The sequence below is a fragment of the Chrysochloris asiatica genome, unplaced genomic scaffold (assembly GCF_000296735.1).
Source record: "Chrysochloris asiatica unplaced genomic scaffold, ChrAsi1.0 scaffold00209, whole genome shotgun sequence".
Classification (NCBI taxonomy): domain Eukaryota; kingdom Metazoa; phylum Chordata; class Mammalia; order Afrosoricida; family Chrysochloridae; genus Chrysochloris; species Chrysochloris asiatica.
This window is the reverse complement of record NW_006408727.1, coordinates 4374486-4382474: the sequence shown is the minus strand read 5'-3', so window position 1 is coordinate 4382474 and position 7989 is coordinate 4374486.

Sequence of the window (7989 nt, the reverse complement as noted above, 5' to 3'; positions counted from 1 at the left end):
TACTGAAAGTGCCATGGACTGCCAAAAGAACCAATAAATCTGTTTTGGAAAAAGTGCAGCCAGAGTGCTCCTTGGAGGCCAGGATGGCTAAGCTTCGTCTCTCCTACTTTGGACATATTGTCCGGAGGAAGCAATCGCTGGAGAAGACTGTCATGCTGAGTAGGGTGGAGGGTCAGAGAAAAAGAGGAAGACCCCCAACGAGATGGATCAGCCAGGTGGCATCATTGATGAACTCAAGTGTGGCAGCGGTAGTGAGGTTGGCCCAGGATCGAACATTGTTTCGTTCTGCTGTGCATGGGGTCACTATCAGTCGGTTCCGACTCGATGGCACCTGACAACAACTGAGTCATTTATTTACCAAGTCTGACTCTGGAGCTAACCTGCCTGGGTCTGTCTGCCAATTACAAATGAATAAAATCCTTTGAATCTATCTATAAAATAGGAGTTTTTAGGGATTCTTATTTTATAGAGTTGATACAAGGAATAAATGAGCTAACATTTGTAAAAATATTTAGAACATTATCAGGCACTTAATATTGTCAATGTGCTTTCTAAAACAAGTAACTGAGTATTGTCATTGTACAACTTTTTATGTAACTTTAGCTTTTGAAGTGTGTCGATGGATAGTTTAAAAATTAATAAAAGAATATATACACTTCCAAACAACTGCCCCCATACCCTTGAAATTTAAATAGAAGTCACTCCCAAATCCTGGAGTGATTATCCCATATATTATATTCTTAAAAAACAGAATCTAATGGCATCTAAAGGAGAGGACATGAAAATACTCTTGGTTTCAGCCTCAGCGGGATGCTATATAAGCAGTATGGAATCCAGAAAATTCTTACAACCCATTCTGATATAATGGATTCATTCTACCGAGGAGAAAAAGGCGCTAATGTCTACTGTTTCCTCTTTCCGAGAATGGCGTTTGAAATATTTCTGCGTTAGAGAAAAGTTCAAAAATGTTATCAATCAAGATGACCAGAGGTTTTTGGATTGTTCTCCCCAACCTTCTTCCCTTCTCCACCTACATAACCTATTTTTAAAACCTCTTCATTTCCATTCTCTCCTTGAGATCTGTGTTTCTGGCACTTTGGTACTGTGGGAAGTGGATTCTAGCTTACAAAGCACAGTCTACTATGTCCAGTGAACAGACATTTTCAATCCTATACCACAGTAGCTCTTCCAACTGCCTCTTGTGGAATTGCTAAGCTGGTGAAACCTGCCTCTTCGGGAAGGTTTCTCTCTTATCCCATTTGTGTTCAGCTGGAAAATCACTCTCAACAGATTCCTGAACTGAGGCTGCAATTGATTCTTGTGAAGACGTGCCTCCAGGGGCCTAATGAGAACGAATACATCTTCCGTGTGTTCCTTTAGGTGCTGTCTTTCATCACTGAACTGTTTAGACCTTGAATGGCATTTTTTTCTGCTATGTATTTTTCTGCAGCAGAAAAATTAGCCTCTGGTTTTATTTTCCTCTGTCCTTACCCTATACCTTTCAGAAAATATTAGTCCAGTTTCTAACTATTGAATCTGCTTAGGAAGTTGAGTTTCTAACTGCTTACAAATTTGGTCTCTTCTCCAAAACGTATAGGAGTAATACTGTTTGCTGAGAATGAATATTTGCTTTCTTTCATACTTTTGCTAGGCAATAGTAGCTTTGCTTGTTTTCCTAGCACACTCCTCTACTTCTTACTTTGTAGTCTTCTCAGACAATAACAATAAAATCTTCAAACTCAAAATTTACTAAAATGATTCACTAGGCAAACAAATCTCCCCTTCACCTCTCTGGGTGGGATAATTCTACTCAGGAAGTATTCTTCCAGCAGAACAACATCTAATCAGTCCATCCAAGCTTGGACTTCATTTACCTTCCTGCTTAACTCCTTTTAATATGGCTCATCTTCACCGCACCTTGTCTTCTGAATCCTAATTCTTCAAGGCACAACCTATCCCTGCATTTGCTGTCATTGTTAGGTACCATCCAGTTGGTTCTGACTCATAGCGACCTTATGTACAACAGAACAAAAGACAGCCTGGTCCTGTGCCATCCTCACAATTGCTATGTCTGAGTTCATTGTTGCTGTTTCTGTGCCAATACATCTTGTTGGGGGTCTTCCTCTTTTCCAGTGACCCAACATTTTATCAAGTATGATGTTCTTTTCTCCAGGGACTAGTCCTTCATAATAACATGTCTAAAGTCTGTGAGATCAAGTCTGGCCATTTTTATTTCTAAGGAGCATTTTGGCTATACTTTTTCCACAACATATTTGTTTGCTCTTCTGGCAGTCCATAGTACTTTCGATATTCTTCTCTAGCACCATAATTCAAATGCATCAATTCTTCTACGGTCTTCCTTATTCATTGTATAACTGTCACATGCATATGAGGGGATTAAAAATAAGGTCAGGCACACCTTAGTTCTCAAAGTGACATAATTTAGGTGCCTGCATGTTGTTGTTAAGTATTGTCAAGTTGATTCCAATTCACTGATCCTGTGTAGGGTTTCTAAACCTGTAAATCTCATCTGTCTCCCAAGGAGCAGCTGGTGGATTTGAACTGCTGGCCTTGCAGTTAACAGCCCAGTGCTTATCTTACAGAGGCACAGTGCCTACATACATATACCTAAATGAGTATCTTGAAATCACCTAATGATACTTTGTGTTTTTTACAGATCTTCCTAGTCTTACTCATCCTTCAAGATGCAGTTCTAATTCTGTTGATACTATACTTTATCAGCGATTGCTCAATAGTACCAGCTTCCCTGACTCTCTCTGAATGAATCTTTCAAGATCTTGCCTATTCCTTTTTTGAGGAGTCCTGGTGCGGCGCTGTAGGATAAGCACTGGACTGCTAATGACAAGGTTATCATTTTAAGCCTGCTAGACAGTCTTTGGAAACCCTCTACAGTATCACTACTTATTAGTCAGAACCAACTTTATGCCACTTAAGCAACAACAATTGCACCAATAATTCCTCTTTTTTATTAAGGTGGGGCCAAGTCCCCTAAAGCAATCTAATAACAACTAAACATCTACTGTCTCTCCTTTTCTAACATTCTGTTGAAGAGCATTTAAGTTGCCTTGAATCTCCATTTCCCTCTTTTAAATGTCTACCTGAACTTGAAATGTTACCTTTGTCATGTCTGTTCCCTAATTTCTCAAGTTTTCACTTTAATAAGTTTTCTTTCCCTCTACCTCTAGCCTATTTTTCCTTTTGTTTCTAGCCTTCCAATGCTCTATATTAGAACTGAAGCATAAGTTTTAAGCTACTCTAGTACTTACAATTTCTAAGCAAACCTGATTATTAGCAATAGAATACTTCAACCATGGCCTTTTTGACTTCCCTTCTTAGCCTCTGCTTTTGTAATAATTGAATTGTTTCTCTTCTTCAATGTAAGATGGTATAATATGCTCTTTTTTGGTAAGTGCCCCATTCCTTTTTTATATTCACACAGTTTAACTCTCAGAGATCAAAAGTCATATTCTGAGAGAGTGCAATTATCAAATTCAGTGTTACCTTGAGATCATACGCTAGGGAAAAAATTAAAACCTGTAGACAAATCAAACGACTCCAAGATTTATCCCTCCAAGGCTCCCACTTTTGACTCAGAAAGGGAATCAAAACAATATAAAAAGGATACAAATTTTGAGCAGATGATTCCATCTCTCTAGACTCGGCACTAAATATTTCCTTCAGGCCTTTGGAGGCTCTCTCTATAATCAAACCCTTGTCTAAGACAATTTTAGTGTAAAATCCATACATCCGCAAGCTTCAAGGTCAAGCATGTGCAATGTTTGGCTAGAATGATTTACTATAGATGTCTCAATGCTCCTAGCCAAATTTTCATTGTTGAGGTAGTTTGTCTGCCTTTGCTAAAGCCCATGCCTTGCGTACAACCTAAATTGTGCAGACCTGTTGTCCAATGCCGTGGAGTTGGTCCCGACCCAAAGCAACTCTGGATAGGGTTTCCGAGGAGCGGCTGGTGGGTTTCAACTGTAGACCTTGCACTTCTAACTGACCTTGAGGTCCAGCGCATTATCCTGCAGTGCCACACCAGGATCCCTACCTCTATATAAATGGATGTTTCCTTATATATAAACAAACACTCTCCTGTAAACAAAGCTGCCATAAAAGCTATAACACAATAAAGCTGAGATTGTTACCAGTACAATGCTGCCAAAGCTCGCTGCCTCTTACCTTGGTGGTGTGCCATAGAGTCTATTCTGACTCAGCCTGCATAGTGTTTCCGAGGCTGTAAATATTTCTCCCATGGAACGGCTGGTAGTTTCGAACTGCTGACCTTGAAGTTAACAGCCCGACTCATAACCACTATGCTACCAAGAGCCTCCTACCTAAGGCCAAAGCATCAAATCTAAGAGCACGCTGCTATTGAGTAGAGAAGGAGCTCTGGTAGCTTAGTGGTTACGAATCGGGCTGCTAATCGCACGGTCAGCAGTTGGAAACTACCAGCCGTTCCGGGGGGGAGAGATGAGGCTTTCTGCTCCCGTAAAGATTTACAGCCTCGGAGACCACATACAAGGTCGCTATGAGTCGGAACCGACTCCACAGCTCATAACAACAAAAACAACAATATCGAGTAGAGAGGCCAAAACATAAAATGCCACACATGATTCTACAACACGGTATTCCTTTACTTTCCTTTATTTCATTGTTCTCACTCTAAACCCTAGACACTGGGGTGTAAAGCACATTAATAACATACGTCTTTCTGCCTTACTATGTGTACCTACTGAAAAACAGAAAAGGAGTAAAAGAGCAGAAAATCCAAACTGTTTCCTTATAACTGCTAGAGCAAGCTGATGTTGAAGCAGTGACTAAAAAATGTAGGCTTATTGATACTAAACCGCAGTACTAGGCAAGCTCACCAACGACACCGCAGAAAAGGTCCAACCGTACACAGCAACAGAGTCCAGATTCCGTTCCTAATTTTGAAGGTGGGGGATGATTGGGGGCAGTTAAGTAAGTACTTCCTGTGGTCAACTTCTCAAAAGGAAAAGGAAGGAGCAATTTGCATATTAGTGGTCGCTTTCGAAACTGACCAATCAGATTACTGGTTGCTCCTCCGCAGAAAGCCTTAAGGTGTGTTGTTCTAATATGTGTCCCTGCATAGTGTAGAAACAACAGCTTTGGGATAAGTGTTCCCATGTCCTTGAATGGCATATTTGTTGTTAAGTGTTGAGGAGTCAGTTACGACTCATAGCTACCCTGTATACCGTTTCTGATGAGCGGCTACTGGGTTTGAACTGTTTACCTTGCTGTTCAAACTGACCTGTGGTCCAGTGCATTATCCTACAGCGCCACACGAGGACTCCAATATAACGCATAGTCATTCCCATTGGGAATAACTTCGCTTCCTTATAGCAGCATTCTTTTAGCAAGTCTATTGGCATGCTCTCTTGTTTTTTTCCATTTGGTTGTAAAGGAACTGTTGTTAGGTGCCATGGAGTCAGTTTGACACGATGAAGGAAACAGAATGAATGTGTTTGGTCCTGTGTTATCCTCACAAACTGTCATGTTTGAGCCCATTTTTCAGGGAGCAAGTCATGAGATTATCTGTAAAACCAATACGTGGTGCAAGTTTCTTGAACCATAGCTAATAAGCAAATCTATCTCCAATTATAGTGACTATATACAATATGATGCCCAAACTAGAAACCTTGAAAGTGAAAGATAGAAAAAAAAAAAAAAAATTACATATTTTCTGAGATATATACTGCTCCTGGAAGTGGTTTTATTTCATTGGCAGACCTATGAAGAGTTCAATTCAAACTTCATTTTGAAAAATAGCACGGTTTCTGATTATTAAATATATATGTATATATTAAAGCAAAAACTTTAAAAATATCTTTATATTGACAGTTGTTGTTGTTGTTGTCATGTGCTGTGGAGTCGGTTCCGACTCATAGCAACTCTCTACTGTAGGAACTATTAAATATCTTAGTATTAGAGCAACAACAATTTCTTTATTTGATTAAATTGGTGCCCACTCAAAAATACATATAATGATTATCCTTGGCATTTTGAAGTATATAATTAGTTTTCAATCATTAATTATTTATAATATTGTTTCACTAATATTTTTCTAAGAATTGCGATTTAATATGGTACTTTTTTTTGTTTTTATAAAATTGTCTGCAGTCATCTCAAATATGTATTTTATCATTGATAGATTTGAAATAGTTGACATTTCAATTTATACTTCATTATAAATTATAATAAATGGCCACCATTCATCTGTCAGTTTCTCGTACTGTGGTGGCTTGTGAGTTGCTGTGATTCTGAAAGCTATGCCACCAGTATTTTAAATACCAGCAGGGTCACCCATGGTGGACAGGTTTCAGATGAGCTTCCAGACAAAGGCAGACTAGGAAGAAAGAGTGACAAACTACTTCTGAATATTTGGTCACTGAAAACCTTATGAATACCAGAGAAGCACTGTCAGATATAATGCCGTAAAATGAGCCCCTTAGATTGGAAGGCACTCAAAATGTGACTGGGGAAGAGCTGCCTCCTCAAAGTAGAGTTGACCATGATAACACAAATGGAGTAAAGCTCATGGGAGAAGAGCCTGTGGGTCCTTCATTTGCTGATGGGGTACAACTCAAAATGAAGAGAAAGAGCTGTAAACATCCATTGAAAATCGGAACATGAATGTACGAAGTATGAATTAGGGAAAATTGGAAATTGTCAAAAGATGAAATGGAAGACATAAACATTGATATCTTAGACATTAGTGATCAGAAATGGACTGGTATTGGCCATTTTGAATCTGACATCTACATAGTTTACTATGTCAGGAATGACAAATTGAAGAAGAATGGTGTTGCATTCATTGTCAAAAAGAACATATCCAGATCAGTCATGAGGTACAACGCTGTCTGTGATAGGATAATATCCATGTGCCTACAAGGGTGCCCAGTTAATACCACTATTATTCAAATTTATGCATCAACCACTAAAGCCAGTGAGGATGAAATAGAAGAATTCTAACAACTTCTTCAATCTGAAATTGTGTGCAATCAAGACATATTGATCATTACTGGTGATTGGAATGCAAAGGTTGGGATCAAAGAGAAAGGATCAGTAGTTGGAAAATATGGCCTTTGTGATAGAAATGGTGCTGGAGAATGCATGATAAAATTCTGCAAAACCAATGATTTGTTCATTTTCAATACCATCTTTAGACAGCAGAAGAGACAACTATACACATGGACCTCACTTGATGGAATACACAAAAATCAAATTGACTACATATGCAGAAAGAGACAATGGAAAAGCTCCATATCATCAGTGAAAACAAGGCCAGGGGCAGACTGTGGAATAGATCATTAATTACTCATATGCAAATTCAAACTGAAGCTGAAGAAAATAAAAACAAGTTCACGAGAGCCAAAATATGAACTTGAATATATCTCACCTGAATTTAGAGATCATCTGAAGAACAGATTTGATACATTAAACTAAAGACCGAAGACCAAAAGCGATGTGGGATGACATCAAGAACATCAAACATGAAGAAAGCAAAAAGTCATCGAGAAGATAAGAAATAAAGAAAAGGTCAAAATGGATGTCAGAAGAGACACTGAAACTTGCTCTCCTGCGTAGAGATGCTAAAGCAAATGGAAGAAATGAGGGAGGTCAAAGAGCTGAACAGAAAATTTCAAAGATCAGCTCTAGAAGATAAGGCCAAATTTTATAATAAAATGTGCAAAGATCTGAAATCAGAAAACCAAAAAGGAAGAACATACTCAGCATTTCTCAAGCTGGGGGAACTGAAGAAAAAATTCAAGCCTCGACTTTCGTTAACGAAGTATTCTCTGGGCAAATTATTGAATGATGCAGAAAGCATCAAGAGAAGATGGAAGGAATACATGGAGTCACTGTACCAAAAGGAAATGGTTAATGTTCAACCATTTCAAGAGGTAGCATACGATCAAGAGCCAATGATACTGAAGGAGGAAG